The following is a 23,163-nucleotide window of genomic DNA, read 5'->3' as shown; positions in this document are numbered from 1 at the left end:
AGAAAACATTTTCTCATTATAATGCAATTAAATTGGAAGTCAGCATTACCCTAATGATAATGTGCTCTGGTTCCTAGACTGGATGACAATTTGTTGTTATCAACACAGTTATATGCTGCATAATGACATTTTGGTCAATGATGGACCACATATACAATGGTGGTCCTTTAAGTTATAATGGAGCTAACAAGATTCCTATTGCCTAAGTGCTGTTGTAGTTATAGTGCTATAGTGCAACGAACACATTGCTCTTGTGTTTATGGTGATGCTGATGAAAATAAAACCTACTGCACTGTCATGTAAAAGTATAGCACATATAATTATGCACAGTACATAATACTTGATAATGATAATAAATGACTATGTTATTGGTTTATGTAGGACTATACTTTTTATCGTCCTTTTAGAGTATACTCCCCTACTTATTAAAAAAAATGAACTGTAAAACAGCCTAGGGCAGGTCCTTTAGGAGGTATTCCAGAAGAAGGCATTGTTATTATAGGAGATGGCAGCTCCATGCGTGTTACTGCCCCTGAAGACCTTCCAGTGGGACAAGATGTGGAGGTGGACGATGGTGATATTGATGATCCTGACCCTGTGTAAACCTACCGTGTTTCCCTGAAAATAAGACAAGGTCATATATTTATTTTTCCTCAAAAAGACACCCTAGGGATTATTTTCAGGGGATGTGTTATTTTCCCCTCAAAGCCTCAGCTTGCAGCACGCACAGGATGGCCGGGACCTGACAGGGGGAGCCGACCTTGGTGGGGCTGCCCACACCTTTCCGGTCACCTCTGGGATAGTAGCTGTCACGATGGGGCAGATGAGAAGGGCTGCTCGTCTTCTTTACCGTTCCAGGAAATGCATGGGTTGTGCAGATACACTGCGTGGCCACGGCCATCACTAGGTCTTATTTTCGGGTAGGGCTTCTATTGTGCAAATGCTTAGAAATCCTGCTAGGGCTTGTTTTATGGGTAGCTCTTATTTTCGGGGAAATTACAGAAGGCTTATGTGTGTGTTTATGTCTTAGTTTTTAACAAAAATGATTAAAAAGTTAAAAACAATTTTAAGTAGAAAAAAGCTTATAGAATAAGGATGTAAAGAAAGAAAATATTTTTGCATTGTTATACTGTGTGTTTTAAATTAAATGTTATTACAAAAGTAAAAAAGTTAAAAAAATTAAAAAGTTTATAAAATTAAAAAGTTACAGTAAGCCAAGGTTAATGTATTTTTGAATAAATAAGAATTTTAAAATAAATTTAGTGTAGCCTAAGGGTATAGTATTTCTAAAGCCTACAGTAGTGTACAGGAATGTCCTAGGCCTTCGAAGTCACTCACCCTCACTCACTGACTCAAGCTCCATTCATAGTAACTGCCCCAGTACAGGTATACCATTTTTAATCTTTTATATTGTATTTTTACTGTACCTTTTCTGTGTTTAGTTATATTTAGATACACAAATACTTACTATTGTGTTCTAGTTACAGTATTCAGTACAGTAACATGCTATTCAAGTTCATAGCCTGGGAGCAGTAGGCTACACCATATAGCTAGGTGTGTAGTGGGCTATTCCACCTGTGTTTGTGTAAATACACTCTATGATGTTCACACAACAACAAAATTATCTAAGGGCACATTTCTCCGACTATATCCCCATTTTTAAGTCACTTGTGTCTGTATCCTCATTATACTACTTTAATTTCCTATTTGTCTATCTGGCTAGATTAGTACCTGGCACTATGAATTCCCATAGGAAAGACGTCAAATGGATTTGCTGAGTCGAGGATACTTCCTGGAAAAGTGACTTTTGGGCTGAGACCCAAATGATGGACAGATGAGCAAAGTTAACCAGGACAATCAGTCAAACAGAATAGAATAAATCCTTAAAGAAAAAGCATGAGTCCCTCTTAGCAGGGTGGAGACCTCATGGGTTTATCACCTTTTAAAGGTCCCACCTCTTAATACCGTTACCATAGCAATTAAATTTCAAACACATGCGTTTTGGAGGGGACATGCAAGCTACAGCAGCATGTGAAGATGGAGGCAGAGGTGGCAGTGCTCCAGTCACAAGTTAAGGAATCCCTGGAGCCACCAGAAGCTGGAGGAGGCAAAGAAAGATTCTCCTCCAGTGCATCCAAAAGGAGCATGGCTCTGCCAGTTTCTAACTTCACAACTGTGAGAGGATCCATTTCTATTGTTTTAAGTCACTAAGTTTGTGATCATTTGTTATGACAGCCACAGGAAACTAACACAAGCTGCTTAAATGCAATTTAGTTCTGTGCACATTTTTTTCTTGCTATACTAAAGAATGCCTAGATATTTATGCACGTGCCTAGGTCCTAGCGTTTATCCCACCCATGTGTGGCCAAAGGCTGCAGAAAGTTGAGTTGTAAGTAGCTGCACTAGGGTTAAGTGCACTGTAGCACCTTTCTTTCTTTTTTTAAATCCAAAATGTGTTTAGTTTATTGGGATGGTTTCCCATTCATTCGAGCAGGGCACTTAGTGCTGCTTCCTTCTGAAGGAACATCCTTCTGTATGTAAGCCTTGCTTTTCCCCCTGCAGGCTGGCAGAGGACAGTAGAGCAACCAACACACAAAACTGCTGTCTGTGCCTGGCTAAACACTGTGGTGATTTTATAGCACCCTGGGCATTTCACATCCATGAGATAGGAATCTGGGCTCTGCACCAGGCGCTTCTTGTTGTGTTTCCTCTTCTCCTCTTCTGGAAAGGGATGAAGGACATCCTTTGCGAGAGGCATGTTCTCGTGAGAAGGCTGTCACCACGGGAAAGGCTGTAGCACCTTTCTAATCATACTTGGTCCTTGATTCAGAATGTCGTTTCCTTTTCACATACTATATCCCTAGACCTAGGTGAGGTCAGGATACACTGATCTTATTTATTCTGTTGTGCAATAAATAGGATTTCAATCAATATGCTGTTATTTTCGAAGGCCCAGCTTCTGTACCACATGGTTCTTAGGGAACGGTTCTTTATGGTCTGAATTGCAAGTAGGCTTGCTTTGTGAAACACTTTGAGAATCTAAAAATAGTGATCAGTTGTGCCCCTCCAAAATTTGTATGTTGAAATCCTAACCCCTAGCACCTCAGAATGTGACCTTATTTAGAATAGGTTGTTGCAGATGTAATAAGATGAGGTCATTAGGTGAGCCCTAATCCTGTATGACTGGTGTCCTTATAAAAAGAGAAAATTTGGACACAGAGACACCCACATGGGGAAAACACAATGTGGAGATGAAGACAAGAATTTGGATGATGCTTCTACAAGCCAAGGAATGCCAAAGATTGCCAGCAAGCCACCAGAAGCTAGGACAGAGGCATGGGGCAGTTTCTCCCTCACAGGCCATCATGCCCACACTGTTATCTTGGGACTTCTAGCCTACAGAACTGTGAGACAATGAATTTATGTTGTTTAAGCCACCCAGTTTGTGGTACAGCAGCCATTGCAAACTAATAATGGTTTGGCAACTCCCTATTAATTTGCTTGGAAATTGTTCATGAGCACCAAGATGGCTCATGCAATCGAAAAGACTTGATTTGAATTATATTTCTGGTGGTGATTTTATCCTAAATTATTTTGGAATTAACTATATTAACAATATTATATATTTCATATATAATAATGAATTGAGTACATTATTATTTTATAGACATATATCATTGGTGAGCAAATTTATACAAATTTCTGTTTAAACAGCTCTTTTTTAAGGGCAAAATATGTCATAAATAACCTACTCCCTGACTCCTTGATTGGCTTCAGAAGTGTATTGGAGCAGTCATAATCTCAAACCAAATTTAGCATCGCTTCTATTTGGAAAATATTTTAGTGGCTTAATTTAGAAAAAAATTTTTTAAATCAACAGATGGGGGTCATATTGTGAATAGGTTACTTATGAAAATTGGTTAGTGTATAGTCCAAAAATAATTAATATTTGGGTTTAGTTCAGTTTGAAGTTGAATAAATTTTAGTAACATTCCTTTGTGGAGTTAAGTCACTGATTATAACAATGTTCTGTCAATTAATTATAATGAGCTGTTTCATCTATATCTAAGGCATGGACACTGGAGGCTGTTCCTTCAGTGAACTTTGAGATTTAGTTCCACAAAGCAGTGAGATTACTAGAGGCAAATAGAGCTAAAACTATAAAAATCGCTATGCATGCAGCTCATAAATGTATATATCTAGATAATGACATGTAATTTCTACTTTGCTTACCATTTAAAATCAAACCTCTAGGTATCTTTAATCTAGCTCTTTAGAATGTTAAATGTTTTACTTGAAATGCACATTTAGTTTACAAGCAGCAATTTAGTGTTCTGTTTCTATGTTGCATTGATATTAAATAAAGCACTGGAAAGAAGTAATCTGTTAGAACATTTTTCTCCTTTGTATAACCCCCTGTATACAACTCATGTCCTATTGCTTGCTGGATATCAAAAAAGACTAGAAGCAGCATGATTTCAGATCAAAGAATAAGCATCTGCCTACCTCAGGCTTTTAAAATATTTAAATTTTTTTGTCATTAAAGAAAAGCAACTCAACAGAATTCTAAATAAAATTAAATTTTAGGGAACTGATGTATAATAACTAATACTTCGAGGTAGTGTAAATTCACACTTTCCATTGTACTGAAAGTAAAATTCAACTTATTTGCTGAAGAATGCCTGAAATACACTTGACATTTTACATAGTAGTATGGTTATCAATCTGTTTTATTATACCAATTTTAATTCATATGACTTTTAATGGCATTTAGTTGGGCTTATGAATATTTTGGGCTTATTTTATTATTATAATGCAAGGTAACAGGTTATTTATTTAAAGTTAGACTTTATGTTCAAAAATGCTATTTCTCACTTTACGCTGTAGGTCTGGCATTCCCAAGCTAAAAGAAAGTTGTGAAGGTCGTAAAGTGTTTGACAAGGTTCTATTTCAGATGGATGGATTTCTCATAGTAAGGAAAAAACTTCCAGTGACTATATTAAGAATAATTATGCTGGTATTTATAATTCTCTGTCTTTCCCATTTTTGAGAATACAGATGTTGTTCTTTATGTTCTACAGGTCATTCTTTAAATCAATGGAGAATAAATAGTTTAATAAGCAGTGTTGGCATTAATACTTTACGATTTGGAAAAGACTCTATACCCTTATTTCACACCATATACAAAAATAAGTTACAGATGAATTAAAGATACACATCTAAAAATATTTAAAAGTACAGAAGCAGCAATTTCCTAAAGTGTATTTTCATGCCATTAGAGTATGAAAGTCATTTCTTAATATGACACTAATATCAAAAGCCATAAAAGAAATGATTTAAAGTGTTGACTGCTCCACTATCAAAAAAGATAGAAGATGGATTTGAAAAACAGGGGAACTATTTATACAGAGATAAACATGTCAGAAACAATGGCCTGCATATTTTTCTTTTTCTTTTCTTTTCTTTTCTTTTCTTTTCTTTTCTTTTCTTTTCTTTTCTTTTCTTTTCTTTTCTTTCTTTCTTTCTTTCTTTTTTTTTTTTTTTTTTTTGAGACAGGATCTTGCCATGTTGCCCAGGCTTGTCTTAAACTCCTAGGCTTGAGTAATCCTCATGACTTGGCTTTCCTAGTATTATATCTGGGAGTATAGGCACGAGCCACCATGCCCAGCTAAACATGCATACTTTTAAAAAAAACAAAATCTTTTATATCAAAACAAATGTTCTCTAGTCCTTTAACAGGTATTCAATAGGCATCTAATATGTCTGAGATCATAGATGAGGGATGAGATATAGATTAGACTTAAATGAGGTCCTCAGAGAGCTACAAATCTAGAGTTTTATTTCCATTGTTAAAATTCAATGTCAGTAAATGGTTATTTTAAAATTATAAAACTATATCCCACTTTAAAACTTATAAATGAACAAGCATTATATAACATTAATATAACTCCTTAAAGTTTACTGACTTTAGCATAACTAAACTTGGTAGCTCCCAAATATTCATAGTATACGAGTGGCAGCCCTCTAAGCTCTAATTGACATTTTTGGGGGCAGACACATACATGTATTTTATATCATATGATGACTATTTAGACATAACCTAATCCTTCAAACATAACTGAAAAGCAGATGTTCTATTTTGCATGACGTACCACTGAACTAGGTAGAGTCCCCTGTGTGCGTGGAACAAATACAGAAGATAATTAGAATTCCACTTTTCTTGAAATGTCAAGAAGGGCAGGTGCACTCTGACCTCAGCTTTAAATTTAAACAAATATATGGGAGGATTTGAGTCTGCTCAACATACTTCTCAAGGAATTTCCCTCAAGCACTAATATCTGAATAGCCTGAAAAAAATATGCAAGAAAAGCCTTATTCTCTCCTGACATGAAGTTATGCTCAGCATGCTAACTACAACGCAAGAGCTTAGTTTCCGAACAGCAAAGAACTTGTTCTCATTCTTTGTGATGTTTGTGCTAAAATAACAGTCTTATGATGATGATTATTGTTCTCTATCGTCAACATTTCTTAAGTGCCCGCAGTGGGTAAGGCTTGCTTCTAAAGAATTTTAAAATGTGTTTTTAGCAGAGATCTAAAGATTAAGGCTTTACCTTGCTGTCAGCAAGGGGTAAAAAGCACAAAAGTCAGAATTATTTTAGGTCCCCATTAAGATATAGAACATTCTATGGTGACTGATTGCTGGTGACCTATATTGATAATAGGAAATATTACAACTTCTTGTGAAGGTACTAAGTATTGTGTACCATAATATGCATTTTAGTCCTTTTCTGTGATATAGGTAATATGAGCCCCACGTTGCAGATGAGGAAACTGAGATTCAAAAACTCGCTAAGGTCACACAGCTAATAAGTAACAGCAAGATTCAAAACCAAAACAACCTGACTCCAAAACCCTACTATTAACCAGTGACCTTCCTCCTATTAAAATTCCTGCAGTGAATGGAAACAGTTTAACCTGTGTGCATTCATTCACACCTACAGTGTGCTAGGCCCTAGGCTAGTGTAGGGATGTGGCAGTGAAGGGGACAGGCTAGGTCCCTGCCCCCATGGGCTTGCATTTGATTGAGACAGATAAATTTCTCAATGCTTAATTTAGTTGTGATAAAAACAAGGAAAAAAATTAAGGGGAAAAAAAAAAGGAAAATAGAAAGACAGATGTCATGGGAATTTCCACTTGATGTCAGGGTCAGGGAAGGCCACCCTGAGGATTTGTTAGCTGAAAAGAGACCCTGGATGAAGTAGGGAAGGTGGTGCAGAGATCTGGGGAGAAGAGCATTCTGGGCAGAAGGAGCAGCAAGTGCAAAGGCCCTGATCTGGGCACAGGTTTGTGTTTGAGGGCCACAAAGAAGGCCAGTGGGCACCTGGGAGGTCCCTCTCCCCGGGCTCCATCCAAGTGGCATTGGGGAGCACAGAGCTCTGTTCTGTGATGTACAGTCCCTTCCCATGACATTGGAGATGAAGCTGGGCCTCGGGTCTGTGCCTGCATATTCCTGCAACTTCCCAGAGTCCTGTGGGAAACACCATGCAGGAAACAGCCATCTAGAGCAGGTCAAATGGCCTGTGCTTGACCAACAGCCGTCTGCAAGTGTATGGCCCCTCCCTCCAAAGGGATGGTGCTCCTTTTTGCGTGTCTGTTTGTAAACAGTGACATTCAAGCACAAGGGGGAGGGGCGGACTAGATAAGGAGGATATGAAATAGACTCAAATAGAGAAAATGTAAGAGGTGCAAGAATGAGGCTTTTGCATTGGCTTTAAAATGTTGGTAAACCCTGTCGATTCTCATGTTTACTGAAAGTGGTGTGTGTGGGTGTATGCGTGTGCGCGTGTGTGTGTGTGTGTGTGTGTGTGTGTGTCTCAGGGGTGTGTTGGGATGGGGAAGAGTTTTCTAGAGAACTTCAGGATATTTGGTCAAAAAGGATTGAATGCCACCACCTGATGTGCTCCATTTCTTGAAGTGTATTTAAGCAGAGACGAGATTTGATTTTTTTTGTTTTATTTTGTGATTAAGTGTAAAATCCCCAATAAAAATGTTTTAAAGTTCTTCCAAGGAAAAGAAACTTTACCTGGAGACGTCAGAGAGAGACAGGGGTCTTCCAGCGCCCGTGGCTGCTTTTCCTGTACCTGCTGCTTATTTTAGCTGAAGGGCGTTTGAGCCAGCATTTGTCAAATGAAAATCTCTTCAAAGTGACGCAGGCTGTGTTTTTTTCCCTGTGGGATATGTGAATTACCTGTGGATATCTGTGAGTTCACATATGTGGGTTGCTTTTGTTTCCCCATTGGATAGATTCCTTCTATGCTGGGTCAGTTTTCAGGTCTTATTACAAAGCTCAGAGTCTTGGGGATCCAACTGTGCTGCTAATTCCTGCTGACGGTGGTGGGCAGTCCTCCTCCGTCATTCTCTCATTCTCAAATAACCTGTGAGGTAAGAAGAGCTGAGGTGCTTTTACTGGAAGCAGAGACATTCACACCCAGGGGGTAAGATAAAGCAGGATGCCCACCTGCAGAGAAGCCTTGGCTATCACACCTGGACAGTCTACTCTGGTAATGTGTGCGTGAGTGTCACAGCATTATGAAATTCAGTCGCTTTTTAGCAGCCACTGTAAGTAGGATAATTCATGGGCTCGGGGCAGGCACAGGACCCAGCACCCTCTCAGGAACCTTCGTGTTATTTCCAGCCAGTCTGAGGCCGGAAGCTCCCTGGCAGACAACAGCAAAGCACCAGGTGTTCCCAGCAGCTGTCTCCACCCTTGCAAATTTCCCCAGGCAGGAGAGTTGCACTTGATTCCACAAGGCAGGAGCATTTGTCCTGGATGCCTCTGGACCCAGCTGTCTCAGAGGTAGCCCTTATAATTGAACTTTGGCCCTTGGTAAACAAGGCCAGCCACAGGACGCATCAGGAAGCTGATTGATATTTAGAAACTTGAGCTGTTTTGAGGTTTCCCTCTGGATTTTGGTCAAGCTGTTACAAAGTGAGTCACTTGGTCTTTCCACTCTTGTATAATGAAGGCTGCTCTGACTTCTTCTGTCTGCAAGCTCCATCTTCTTGCTTTTAATGCTTCCCACTGCTATTGCTAACCCCCCTTACCTTAACAGACTATGGAGATGGGAAAGTAAAAATCTCCAGGCTGTTTGATATAGTGCTTTGAAGACATAGTTTCCTAATGACATGAAAGAATTCGTGCAGCTTCCCACATGCAAAGTTTATTTTGGGGGAATAGTTTATACATGGAATAAATAGAAAAGAATTGAGAGCCAAGAAATAAATGCTCACATTTATAGAAAATTGATCTTCAACAAAGATACCAAGACAATTTGATGGGGGAAAGAACCATCTTATCAGTGCTAGGGAATGGTGCTAGGGAAACTGGATATCCATATGCAAAAGAATAAAATGGGAACCCTACCTCATACCATGTAAAAAAAATAACTCAAGATTGATCAAATGTATGAGCTAAAACTGTAACATGCATAGAAGAAAACATAAGTGTAAATTTTCATGACCTTGTATTAGGCAATGGCTTCTTAAATATGACACTAAAAGCATTTTAAAAACTAGATAATTTGAACATTAACAAACTAAAAACTTTTGTGCTTCAAAGGACACCATCAATAAAATGAAAAGACAACCCTGAGAATGGGAGAAAATTTTTGCAAATTTATATTTGATAAGGGAGTTATATCTAGAATACATATAATACAATTATAATGCAATAATAAAATGACAAATAATCCAATTAAAATGGGCAAGGAATTTGAATAGACATTTCTCCAAAGAAGATATTCAAATTGCTAATAAACAAATGAAAAAATAGTCATTAGCCATCAGGTAAATGAAAATCAAAACCATGTTAATATACTACTTAATATATCTCTAGGCTTAGCTTTAAAAAATTTTTTTTAAAAAAGATACCACTTCATACCTACTAGAATGGCTATAATCAAAAAGACCATGATAATAAATGTTGGCGAGGATATGGAGAAATTGGAACCCTCATACACTGTACACTGCAGGTGGGATTATAAAATGGTACAGCTACTTTGGAAAACAGTTCTTTAAATAATCAGAGAGTTTCCATATGACCAGCAATTTCACTCCTAGATATATACTCCAAAGAAATGAAAACATGTATTCACCAAAAACTTGTCCACAAAGTTCATAGCAGCATTATTCATAATAGCCAAAAAGTGGAAACAACCCAAATGTTAATCAAACTGATGAATGCATAAATAAAATATAGTATATCCATACAATGGAATATGATTTGACAATAAGAAAGAATGAAGTACTGATACATGCTACAACATGGCTGACTCTTGAAAACATTATGCTTAGTGAAAGAAATCAGTCACAAAAGGATAAATGTATGATTGCATTTATATGAAATATTCAGAACGGGCAAATTTCTAGAGAAAGTACATTAGTGGTTGCCTAGGGTTGGGGAGGATTGTGAGAAAATGGAGAGTGATGCTAATGGGTACAGGATTTCTAATTAGGGTGATGATACAAAATTATAAAATTGATTGGAGTGATGATCACACAATTCTATGAATATACTTAAAAGCATTCAATTGTACGCTTTAAATGGGTGAATTGTATGCTATGTGAATATCTCAATAAAGCAGATATTCAAAAAAATCACAAAAAATAGATGATTAGGGAATATGTAATGTCACTAATTACAGGTTTTCTCTGCATTGTTTATTCTTTCTTTGCTTTTATCTGCTTTCCCAGATGTTTCTCTCTGAGAGAAAATGTCTCTCAGAAAACATCTGAAGCAAAGATTTACAACTCATTGTATGGAAGCCACATATTTTGTGAGAAGAGGCTAGAGAGAAAAAGATGATTGCAATATAGTATTTACATTTATGATTTACTTTTTATTGATGTTTCAGATTTACTTCTTTACACCTATTACCATATTACCACATACTAGCTATTATCTCTCCATAGAAATGGAAGTTCTTTGGAATTTTAATAAAATGTCCTCAGTTTCTGGGAAAAACTTGTCTATTGAGAATCAAATATAGTTTTCACCAAAGTTGCTTCCTCCAAATTGCCATATGAGAGGCAGAAGAAAGCAGAGAGGCAGGAGATAGGCTGTTTTCTCTTAGTTTGTGGCAAAAATTAGATTTCTGTCAAGATCAAAGAGTCCTTTATTCCACTAACTAAACTTCTTACCCCAAGCTGATTACAGGAGAAACTATGTTAAAGAAAGAAACATCAGGCCAGGCATGGTGGCTCACGCCTGTAATCCTAGTACTCTGGGAGGCCGAGGCGGGCGGAATGCTCAAGGTCAGGAGTTTGAAACTAACCTGAGCAAGAGCGAGACCCTGTCTCTACTAAAAATAGAAAGAAATTAATTGACCAACTAAAAAAGTGTATATAAAAAATTAGCCAGGCATGATGGTGCATGCCTGTAGTCCTAGCTACTCGGGAGGCTGAGGCAGTAGGATTGCTTGAGCCCAGGAGTCTGAGGTTGCTGTGAGCTAGGCTGACGCCACGGCACTCACTCTAGCCTGGGCAACAAAGTGAGACTCTGTCTCAAAACAACAACAAAAAACAATAGAGAAAGAAACATCAGTGGGGGTAAGGGGGAATCATGGGGTAAAATGCCTTCGTTGCCTTTCTTTTCCAAGCCAAACTGCAGAAGGAAGAACAGGCACAGAGACTGTGGAAGGGTTTCTTGGTGGGATGTACCCTGGGATATGGAGTCAGTCTGACGTTGGCAACTCAGTTACCTCCTGTGATCCTAAGCTTTCTCATCTGCAAACTGAGGGATGTCTCAAAGTCTTTCCCAGCTATAACTAGTCTGTGACTTCATGATTTTGTAATCTGATCTAGAATTCTCTGGGACATCAATGCTAAATGAGGATACACGCAAATGAACGAATATTGTAGTCGAATGAATATTGCACCCAGTTTTGATTAATGAGCAGATGTCATCGTAGAAGAAGCAATTTCATAACTTTTCATGGGCCTCTGGAGCTATACCTGATTAGCGTAGCATTTTAGTTAATGACTCAGACAGAAAAAGTATGTCTATTATTTTTTGCAGTCCACAAGAAGATAAGCACAACAGACCTGTTAATTCCCAAACTTAGATTCAAATAACTAACTACCAGGTTCCAAATGACAGGAGCTTGATTGACCACAGTGAAAATTTAAATATTCTGATTGTTGGATGACCATAGGTTCAACTTGAACCAAGTTTGATGTGCCTACTGTTTATTTTTTACTCTTTTTAAAAATTGTGGGCTGGGCGCAGTGGCTCACGCCTGTAATCCTAGCACTCTGGGAGGCCGAGGGGGGCGAATTGCTCAAGGTCAGGAGTTTGAAACCAGCCTGAGCAAGAGCGAGACCCCGTCTCTACTATAAATAGAAAGAAATTAATTGGCCAATACATATAGAAAAAATTAGCTGGGCATGGTGGCGCATGCCTGTAGTCCCAGCTACTTGGGAGGCTGAGGCAACAGGATTGCTGGAACCCAGGAGTTTGAGGTTGCTGTGAGCTAGGCTGATGCCATGGCACTCAATCTAACCTGAGCAACAAAGTGAGACTCTGCCTCAAAAAAAAAAAAAAATCGTGGTATAATTTACCACGATTGGTAAATTGATCAATTCAGTGATCAATTCAGAATTTTGTCAATTGCATATATCCATGCAATCCACACCCTTATCAAGATATAGAATATTTCCACTTCCCAGAAAAAAATCCTTCCTGTTGCCTCACAGTCAGGCAAACACTGATCTGATTTCTTTCACCATATATTAGTTTCTTTAGTCCTAGAGCTTCATAAATGGAATCATGGAAGATGTACTCTTTTGTGCCTGGTTTCTTTCAGTAAAATGGTTTTCAGAGTCATCCATTTTGTTGGTTTATCAGTTGGTTCTCACACGTTGGATTCCCTGGGAAGAGACAAAGGTTAGCATGTGGAGTGTTATTTAAGGAGTGCTCTGGGAACCCACAACTTTGGAAGGGAGAGGAAAGAAGCTGGGTTGGGAGTGGAGCTGAGAAGCGGCCTCAGCACCAGCCTCCACTCACCCCAGTGGGAGCCTGGCCCTGGTTTGCCCTGCTGAGTTATGTTAACGTGTGGCATGGGGGTCCTTTATGCCCAAACTGTGTTGATCAGGCATTTATAATTTATTAAAAACAAATTTCTTTCTTCAAAAATACATTAACCTTAGCTTACTGTAACTTTTTTACTTTATAAACTTTTTTTACTTTTTAAAAACTATTTGACTCTCTTGTAATCACACTTAGCTTAAAATGCAAACTCATTGTGCAGCTGTACAAAAATATTTTCTCATGTTTTTATTCTATAAGCTTTTTCCTATTTAAAAAAGATTTATCTGTCTCTCTAGTGCAAATGAGCTGTTTTATCCTGGCATTCAGTTTATACTTTTTATTTCAGATAATAATTAGAAATATATAATGTGTATACTACCCATAGTTGGATGCCTAAAAGTTGCAGCTTTAGGTCCAGATAACTGTTTGAGGGTCAAGAGTAGATCACAGGTCATAGTCCTTAGGGCTTGGACTCACACTTTGGACTCCGACAGATTTAACTGACCTCCTAAGAACTGCTTCTGCAATTCGGATAGGCTGGGTGGAAGCGGACAGTTCTTCTATGCCATTACATATGCTCCTTGACATACGGCGGGGTTACGTCCTGATAAACCCATTGTAAGTCAAAGATACTGTAAGTTGAAATGCATTTAATACCTTGATAAACCCATCATAAAGTAAAAAACTCATGAGTTGAACCATTCATTGAAAGTCTGGGACTATTTGCATAATAATTTTGAATGAAATATACTATAGGTTCTTAAAAGCCACAATGTTTTTTATATGTAAACTATGTTTCCCCTCAGCTGTTGGCTAGTGTGTATTTTCTGGCTGTGGCTATCTCAGAACTCATGGGGAAGGTGCTAGGTTGATCATCTTGGCTGCTGGGTTGTCTTCCCATTCCACATGGTACCTCTCCATCAATTCGGATTATACTTCTTATATATCCTACTCCCTCCATCCCTCTGTTTTTACTTAATAGACCTTCCTTGCAATTAATCTCGATTACCCCTTATGTTAGTTATCTATTGCTGCATGATAATATTACCACAAATTTAGCAGCTTAAAAAATAAATTATTTCTCAGATTTTATGGGTCAGGAGTTAGAGTGTTGCTTAACAGGTCCTCTGCTTAGAGTTTCAGGTTCTCAAAGCTGCGGTCAAGGTGTCCATCAGGGCTGTGATCTCATCTGAGGCTCAACTGAGGAAGGGTATGCTTCCAGGCTCACATGGTTGCTGGGCAGCATTCCATTCCTGGCAGAATGCCAGATGCCAGACTGAGGCCTCAGTTCCTTGCTGGCTGTGAGCCAGAGGTTGCCCTCTGCTCCTTGCCTCATGGCCTTCTCCCTGTGGCCGCTCACAGCATGGTAACTTACTTCTTCAAGGCCAGACAGGGAGCAAATGTCTCCTAGCAAGACAGGGATTACAATCGTACATAACATAACTGCTTACTCATAATCACATACATCCTGGTCATATTCTGTTGGTTAGAGGAAAGTCACAGGTGCCCCTGCTTTGAAGGGGAGGAAATTGCATGGTGGTGTGGATACTGGAAGGCCACTTTAGCATCTGTCCACTCTTAATGTTAAGAAGCATTTATTGTATTACTTCAGCTGGTCAAATGTTTCCTTCCTCCAAAAGCAGAGGAAACTAGAATCCTTTCTCCAGTGTGTTCATTTGTATACAGTGATTTGTCAGTTAATGAATATCCCTGTTTAACTTTAACTCTGCTATATTTTGACCAAATCAATTTTGAACAAAAGATATAGGACAGGAACCTCAGAAGAGAAATGAATAGAGCTTTAATTGGGAACATGAAAAACTTAAAATGTGTGTATTTAGTAGATGCATATTAAATGTGATTATGGAAATATTCAGATCCCATGTTTTCTCAGTTTTAAAAAACTTACTCATCTATAAATGGTGTTCTTTTGACACTACTGCTTCCTGGGAAGCCTAACAGTGAACCTGCCCACAACACCTTTAATGCATCCTCAATCTCCTTTTCCTACTTCTGATACCCACACATCTAAATGGTGCATTGATACAGATTAGGTTTATTCATTCTTTCATTCATTTACATAAAAAGTAAATACTGAGCACTTACTTGTGCCCTGACTTTGTGCTATTGTTACAATAAGACACAGCCTCCAAGTGGCATTTGGTCCAGTGAGAGAGACAGATGAAGAACAGCCATGGGATGAGTTCCACTGAGGAAGTTGCTGTGTTAATATATTTGCATATCAAATGTCCTGACATAAAGGACCCAGAGGACTTGACATGTAAGTGGCATGCCCCATAGAAGACAAAACATAGGAGAAATGGATGCCAGATATTGAGTTGCTCAACCCAAGTAGACATAGAATGTAAAGCCTTGAAGGAGGATGAGTCCTTTAGGTAGTAATGGAAGACAGAGATGAACTGAGGTTTGAGATCCAAGGCTTTAGATAAACATAGATAGAAAATGGGAAGAAAACTAGCCATGAATTTTAGGTAAATGCAGTGTTGCCACACTGTGAAATAAAGTGTCTTCAGATGGCAATATCAATTTTCAGGTACCAGATACTTCTGTATTGACATAAATAATGGAATACAACTAAAATATTCATAGTGTTTTTGCATAAAATGAAAGACTCTAGATGAAATAAGGTAATATTTAAGGTGGAAACAAAGTAAAAATTATAACCCTGAAACCATAGACTCAAGGGGGAAATGCATATTACTAATGTTGACTGTTTTATTAATAAATGTAGTTAAACACAAAGTATTCAGCCTTGGTTCACAGAAGCAAATCACTGTATGTGTCATTGTTCACAAAGCAACATTGTATACATACCTATAAAGAAGAACAAATAATCTAAGGAAACAGTGGAATCTTTAAAGCTTCAATGTGGGTTTTGGAATATTTATAACAAAACAAAATCGATAGTATTTTCTCCTGCAAGATAAGTGAATATATATATATATGTATATATATATATATATATATATATATCTTTTAAAGTATAATAATAATTTTGCAAATAGAATAAAAACCTTTTAGGTAAATGTTTCTTATTATGTATTGGGCTCTTTTCTAACTCGTAAAAATTTCCCTTGTGCATTTTCAAAATGGAAAGCCCTCTACTTGAAGAATTTGGGGAATGAAAACCCTTCAGTAAAAGTGCCTCACTGCATTAGAGGGAGGTGTGTAGATTTAAAATGGCAACATTCCAAGTGCATTTTGTATGTCCGCTTCTTAATTGCGTGCTTATATGATTTCTCCATGAATAAAGCTTGTTTTGATGAAAGATTAAGTTTGAGCACCTGCAAGCTACATTGCTCCACCCCCTTTCTCAGCATCCATCTTAATCACCTGTTTGGAGAATGTGTCAACTTTCCCTAATTGAGAAGTAATTTGCAGTGATTAAAATCCATTTTATACTAAAAAGCCGTTTCAGTGTGTACACCTTCCCTTACAGAATTGTTTACTCGGAGGCATTTCTTAGGTTTGGATTTAGGTTCCAATAAAACTATGTTTTCAGGAACTAGCCTTATAGCTTTTTTTCTTCCTATCTTCAAATACCAGGAACATAGAAGAACAGTTGAAGTTAAGCCTGTTAAATAGAAGAAACTACTTATTTTGTTTGTGATTCCCTTAAGATGTTATTTGAAGTTGTAAAGATATCATTGTACTGCAAACAAAATATTTTACTGAGAGATATTTACTCTAAAGGAAATAAAAATAAGTAGGAGTTCTTCATCTGCTTTTACTTATAGAATGCTGAGCTGTTGAATAATGAAGGTGGTTTAAATAACACTAAAAATGCATCTATATTTTTCCCTGAATGCAAAATAATAAGTTTTACATTCACCTTCCTAGTAGTCATGTTTCAGTTCCATGACTACCAGATACTTCTGTTTTTGTTTTTTTATCTTGCATTGTCTTCATCTATATTCCAATTATATTTTCCATTCAAAGATACAGAGCATTCTCATAACATGTTGAGTCAACTCTTGCTTTTCGCATGGATGAATGAAGGTGCTGAATATATCAAAGCAGTGAATCACCTCTCTTGATTTTTAGGTCCTATTTCATTGCTGCCCTTAGTTTTATTATTCTCTTTCTTCTTCTGTTTTTTGGGTTTTTTTTCTTTCCCTTTTTGGCTTTAACAGTTTAATATTGACCTAATTCATTTATGTGATTATATTAGTTCTCCCTGAATGTATCTTTCCTTATTGTTTCTTAATAAATGCAATTAAGGCTTTAAATATATCTCTAATTACCACATTAGCTTCATCCCACATGTTTTGTTGTGCTTTCATTGTTGTTTAGTTCTAAACATTTTATAAGTTACACGATGATCTCCTTGTGTTACTTAGGAGTATGTTTCTAGTTTCCAAAAACATGTAAGAAGGGTTTTTTTTTCTGTTTAAAATGTTTTTCTTGTTGATTTTTAATTTAATTACATTATGGTCAGAGATTGGGGATTGTTGGATATGAATTGTTTAAAATTTGTTGAGATTTCTCTTATGATCCAGTATTTACTCAATGTATAGTTGCTATTTCTTGAATACAGGTCTCTATAGATATCTATTACATCAAGCTTGTCAATTGGATTTTTCAAATCCACAACCTTAAAAATGTTTCTTGATTGTGTTACCTGTTGATGGTATGTTAAAATCTGTCCATATTATCATGGATCTGCCCATTTATCCTTGTAATTGTGTTAGTTTTTGCTTTATACATTTCAAGTTTCTGATGTCAGAGGCATACTTAACATCTTAATTATCCTTTTTATCATTATAGCATATAACAGGTCCCTGTATGCTATTTATTATTTTGCCTTCAGTTTTAATCTATCTATTACTGATATTGGTATACCAATTTTCTTTTGGTAAGAATTTGCTTGGTGTATATTTTTCATACTTTTATTTTCAACTTTTGCTATTCTGGAGGTGTCTCCTAAAATTGGCCAATAGAGAGATATGTTGTATTTCTGCTCCCTCCAATCTTTTAGTCTCTGTCATTAGATAAGAAAGCTTATTCCTTTCCCATTTATTGAGATTACTGATTTGGACTTCCACTGACCATCTTAATTTATATCATCTTATAAACCATACTCTTCTTCAATTGTTTTCTTTCATTTTTTAGATTAGTGAAGCTTTCTTTAATGCCCTTTCTTTTATTTGCTGATTGGGATGCTTATTATATTTTTCTTATTATTTGAAACAATAAATTTTCATAACAAAGTCTAAAATTATTTAGTACATCTATCTTCCTCCTGATCAAAATAGGACCTTAACATATGTTAAAACCTCACTGACTACCTCTACATTTGCACAGCCAATAGTTTATTAAGTTCACCATCATTTCATCACTTTCTGAGCTATTGTTTCTTTTTTTTTTTTTTTTTTTTTTTTTTTTTTTTTTGAGACAGAGTCTCGCTTTGTTGCCCAGGCTAGAGTGAGTGCCGTGGCGTCAGCCTAGCTCACAGCAACCTCAAACTCCTGGGCTCGAGTGATCCTTCTGCCTCAGCCTCCCGGGTAGCTGGGACTACAGGCATGCGCCACCATGCCCGGCTAATTTTTTATATATATATCAGTTGGCCAATTAATTTCTTTCTATTTATAGTAGAGACGGGGTCTCGCTCTTGCTCAGGCTGGTTTCGAACTCCTGACCTTGAGCAATCCGCCCGCCTCGGCCTCCCAAGAGCTAGGATTACAGGCGTGAGCCACAGCGCCCGGCCCGGCCCCGAGCTATTGTTTCTTGCATGCTGCCGTTATCTTTGCTTCATTCTCTTTATTGCAGAGGAATATCCTGAAGTTTCTAGTGATTAACCACTTTGAATGAATAATTGATTTAGTGAATGATTGTTTACCTGGATATGAAATCCTAAGTTGACAGTGACTTCTGTATAACACTAAGAAAAAATAATTCTATTGTCTTCTTGGATTTATTGTAATTCCTTAAAGTGGCTTTGTCTTTTTTGCCTACCACTTTTAAAATGTTCTCTTCATTCTTGATACTCAGTTTCACCAGGCTATGTTTAGGTAAATACTGATTTTTATCTCTCCTGGTGACACATGGGATTGTTTTCATTCTCCTCTTGGATATCTAGTGGACATCTCAAAACTGAACTTCTAATTTTTCACTCTAAACCTACTCCACTCACTTAGTTTTAATTAATGGCAATTTGATCCTTCCAATGGCTCAGAAAAAATTTTGAAGTCCTTCTTGTTTCACCTCTTTCCTCCCATGCCCGATGTTCAATCCATGAAGAAATTTGGCTCTACCTTCAAAACATATCTAGAACCCAGGTGCACTTTACCACGCCCACTGCTGCCACCCTGGTTACGTTAAGCCACCTTCGTTTCTAACCTGGATCCTTCCTATGGTCTCTTTTGGTCTCTCTGCTTCCAACCTTGTCCCTTCTATCCTCTATTCAGAAGCCACAGTGATCTTAAAACACAAGTCAGATCATGCCATTACTTTGCCCAAAATTGCCATTGCTTCTCCATCTTACTTGTTGTAAAAGCCAAAGTCTTTATGGTCAACTACAAGGCCCTACCTGGTCAACTCCACCTCCCTCACTCTGTCTACTCCAACCATACTGGCCACTGTAGGTTTCTCAAACATATGATACGCTCCCATCTTTTTATTAACTGGTCTTTATTAACTGGAACCCTCCTCCCCCACATAGCCACATGATTAATTCTATTACTTGCTTTAAGTTTTCACTTAAACATCATCTTCTCATTGAGAACTACTGTGACCACCACATGCCAGCCCAGTCTCTCTTACCCTGCCCGATTTATTTTGTAGCACTTTTTATCTTCTAAATTGATAGTCTCTTTTAATAGAGTCAGCATACAATTACCAAAATCATACGTGTATCCCCAGATGGTGGTTTTTCGTTCATACTTGAAGTTGCTATCATTAAAGGGATAACATAAATGCTTATTTTTTATTTGTCATAGATGTATTGAGTGTTCTCCATGTGCCAGCCATTTTGTTACTTTCTAGGGATGGATGTAATGGCTAACAAAACAATGATTTGGACTTTCCTTTAAGCAATTATTTTGTGTAAACTGAGCAGTAATTATTAAAGATGACTTTAAGAACTGTTCTCCATAGATTTTGGTCAGTAGCATAAAGATTATTAATTTTATAGCAGTTTATCAGAGCTTCAAGTACTATGGATGAGTAATTTGCTTTGCTTATGAAATGAAGTCCAACAAATTATGGACACTTTTCCTCCTAGGGTGTGTGGGGGGGATGTCTTTGGAAAAGGAAATTCCAGCACCAACCCTTGAGGTCTTTATTTTCCAGAGTAATCTTCCAACTGTTGAACTCAATCACTAAGCAAGCACACGTGAGCCACACCCCACTCTCTGCAAAGAAAGCACTCAGGGTGAGGCAGGGCAAGGTATTTTGTTAATCCTTTCAGCTTGAGCAAGCAGAAGAAGGAAAACTCAGGAAATAAATCATATAAAAATATGAGAACAATAGGAAAGAAAAGCCTGTCTTACAGGTTTGTTTCCTGTTCTAATACTTGTGGAATGTGGTCTTCTACTGATGCTTAATATAACTAAAATGTCCAAAGTTATAATTCTCAACAAAAGTTCTCCTTTGTTAATATTATCATATTAGAACTAATATCTCTCAAAATTGTCAAAATAAAAGGTATAGTAACGATTTAGTTGCAATTGGTAGAGAGTAACATCTTAAAAAGTAAACACAAGTTATGTATATAGAGTTTCAACTGAAAGTATAGCAGCCAGTAAAACTTCCGTTTGCTTTTAAGTTGTTATATATTTCTAAGTAAGCTGCCTCTTCCAACATGTAGCCAAGTTTTGAAGAAATACAAAGTTTTTAAAAACAGGAAGATTTTCTAGTAAATATCTGAATACTTACCAAATGTTTGCATATCAGTTTTTAGTGGCTACTAAGTTTTGATTCATTTCCTTCCCATTAAGAAAGGGGTTTTGTATGGTTACAATACCTATTACTCAAGGAAATGTCACTAATCCGCAAGATCTTTTCATGGCCAAATCCAGGAATTAGGGTGCCAATTAACGTTGTCTTCATCCACATGTACATGTCCACTATCGAGCTCGATCTCGGTGCTTCCGAGATCACTGCTGTTCTAATCAACCATCTTGTCAACTAGGACTCTGCCAAACCCTTCCCTCCCACCATAGTTCCCTCAGTCCCAACTACTGGGGTCTCAGAACGGGTCCTAGCAGAGCTGGTGGCATCTGGAGAGCCAGGATTAGTATTCATGGCATTTGTGTTCTGAGGGAGGAGAGTTCACTCTTCTTCCCAGTCCAAGCTAAGATTTGGCTGCCTAGAAAAGTCTGGCAGGGACCTAAGTTGCAGGATTTGGTAGTGGTGACTTCAGTAATTATAAACACTCTCTTCTAGCCCCAAATTGTATGCCTGCAATTTGGACTTTGACCCTAGTAGAAAAGGACTTTCCCATAAATAGTCTAGATTGCTAAGGTTTAGCCTTATGTTTGCTTCAACTTTTATCTAATAGATAATAGTGGCTTCCATCCATGATGAGTCCAGGTGTCACTTTGAGTACCAAGGAGGGTTGAGCTTAAGAACTCCCCCACCAGACAAACCAGTGAAATCTGTGTTATAGGGTAGAATGCTTCAAAACCTCCCAAGTACAACCTCTTTGTCAGAAAGGCATGTTGGTTTCCAGAAGCGGAAATTTGCTCTAAATACTCTACTCAATTTAATTTTTTACTAGAAGTAAATGAAAAAAATCACTGAATTTTTTTCAGGAATTGAAAAATATTTAGGCTGTTCAGTGGGAAAATCAGTAGATGCCATTATTCTATATTTTTAGCAAGGTTTAATATAAGCTATTTCCCAAATTCAGTCATGGTATGATTTAATGACAGCATATTATGACAGATAAAAGTAGTTGTGTGGTGAGGGCTGTTCATGCAGGCTCATCAGCTAAATTGTTAAATTTCAAGGAATTTTGCAAGCCGGTTGACATTGATTTTGCTAGTTGGTTGGTAGCTTGTAGAATCAGCCACTGTAGGAGGAGTATTTACATCACAGAAATTGGCAAACAGTTACAAATCAGTCTGAGCTTGCCCCTCTCCCCCAACCCCCAGCCCAAACCAGTTGTTAAGCATTTACCAGGACAAGAGAGCTCACTGGACAAGAGATTGGTTTAGAAATACAGAACAAAGAATGGGATCAGTGGGATAAATGCTAAAGAATTATAAATAAATGGCTTCCTCAGAGTTAGGTGTTGGCACTAATCTTGTTTAGCAATTCTACCTGGAAAGAGGTAGTACACAGAGAAATGTCCATATTTTTCAGATGACATTAAATGTTTCCACAGTTAAACTATAAACCCATGGAATTAACACCCAGAACTCTCAGTAAAACTGTCTGAGTTCTAATAAGGCAAGAGTAAGGTGGTTTGGGGGAGAATTATCTTAAAATACCCTTATTAAATGATAATTTCTGACCTTTATGTTATGATCTAGAAATAAAATTTAGGGATCTCTGTAAATTTTTCTACGTCCCTTAGTATAACTTGCTAGCTATGATAAAAAGGCCACGTAAATGCCAAGCCCCATCTGAAGCTCTGGAAACGAACTGAAATAACTGTCCCACCCTTAGAAAGAAACCTTAGTGTATACTTCATGCAGTTTTGGTTGACATGCTTTAAGGATAATGTAATGGAACTGGAAGAGTTTCAGAGAAAATTGTGTAATTGATCAGGGGATTATAAAATCCCAGATGAGGCTAAAGATTATATTAACTAGCAAATCATGAAAGATCTTGAATAAGGTAAATATAGATGCAAATCCTGAAAAACTGGAACTATTTCATGTTTGAAATAAGAATTTGTAGAAGAAATAAAAAGAAACACACTTTTGTTTCTCAAGGAAAAGAAGTAATGATAGCAACCACAAGGTTCAACTTTTATCAATTTTTAAAAATTATTGTATTTACATTTTTTTTTTTTGAGACAGAGTCTTGCTTTGTTGCCCAGGCTAGAGTGAGTGCCATGGTGTCAGCCTAGCTCACAGCAACCTCAAACTCCTGGGCTCAAGTAATCT

General features: G+C 37.4%; 1 protein-coding gene and 2 pseudogenes across 3 annotated transcripts in view; 2 read left to right on the top strand and 1 right to left on the bottom strand.

Moving 5' to 3' along the window:
* The window catches only part of PHACTR2 (phosphatase and actin regulator 2), a 249,735-nt gene that overhangs the window by 99,073 nt on the left and 127,499 nt on the right, over positions 1 to 23,163 (top strand). The window lies entirely within an intron of this gene.
* On the bottom strand, positions 2,500 to 2,773 carry LOC105864575 (small ribosomal subunit protein eS27-like; annotated as a pseudogene).
* On the top strand, positions 7,371 to 7,557 carry LOC142871251 (uncharacterized; annotated as a pseudogene).

Source organism: Microcebus murinus, chromosome 5 (assembly GCF_040939455.1).
Source record: "Microcebus murinus isolate Inina chromosome 5, M.murinus_Inina_mat1.0, whole genome shotgun sequence".
Taxonomy (NCBI): Eukaryota; Metazoa; Chordata; class Mammalia; order Primates; family Cheirogaleidae; genus Microcebus; species Microcebus murinus.
The sequence above is the reverse complement of the archived record's forward strand: the minus strand, read 5'-3'. Positions and strand labels throughout refer to the sequence as shown.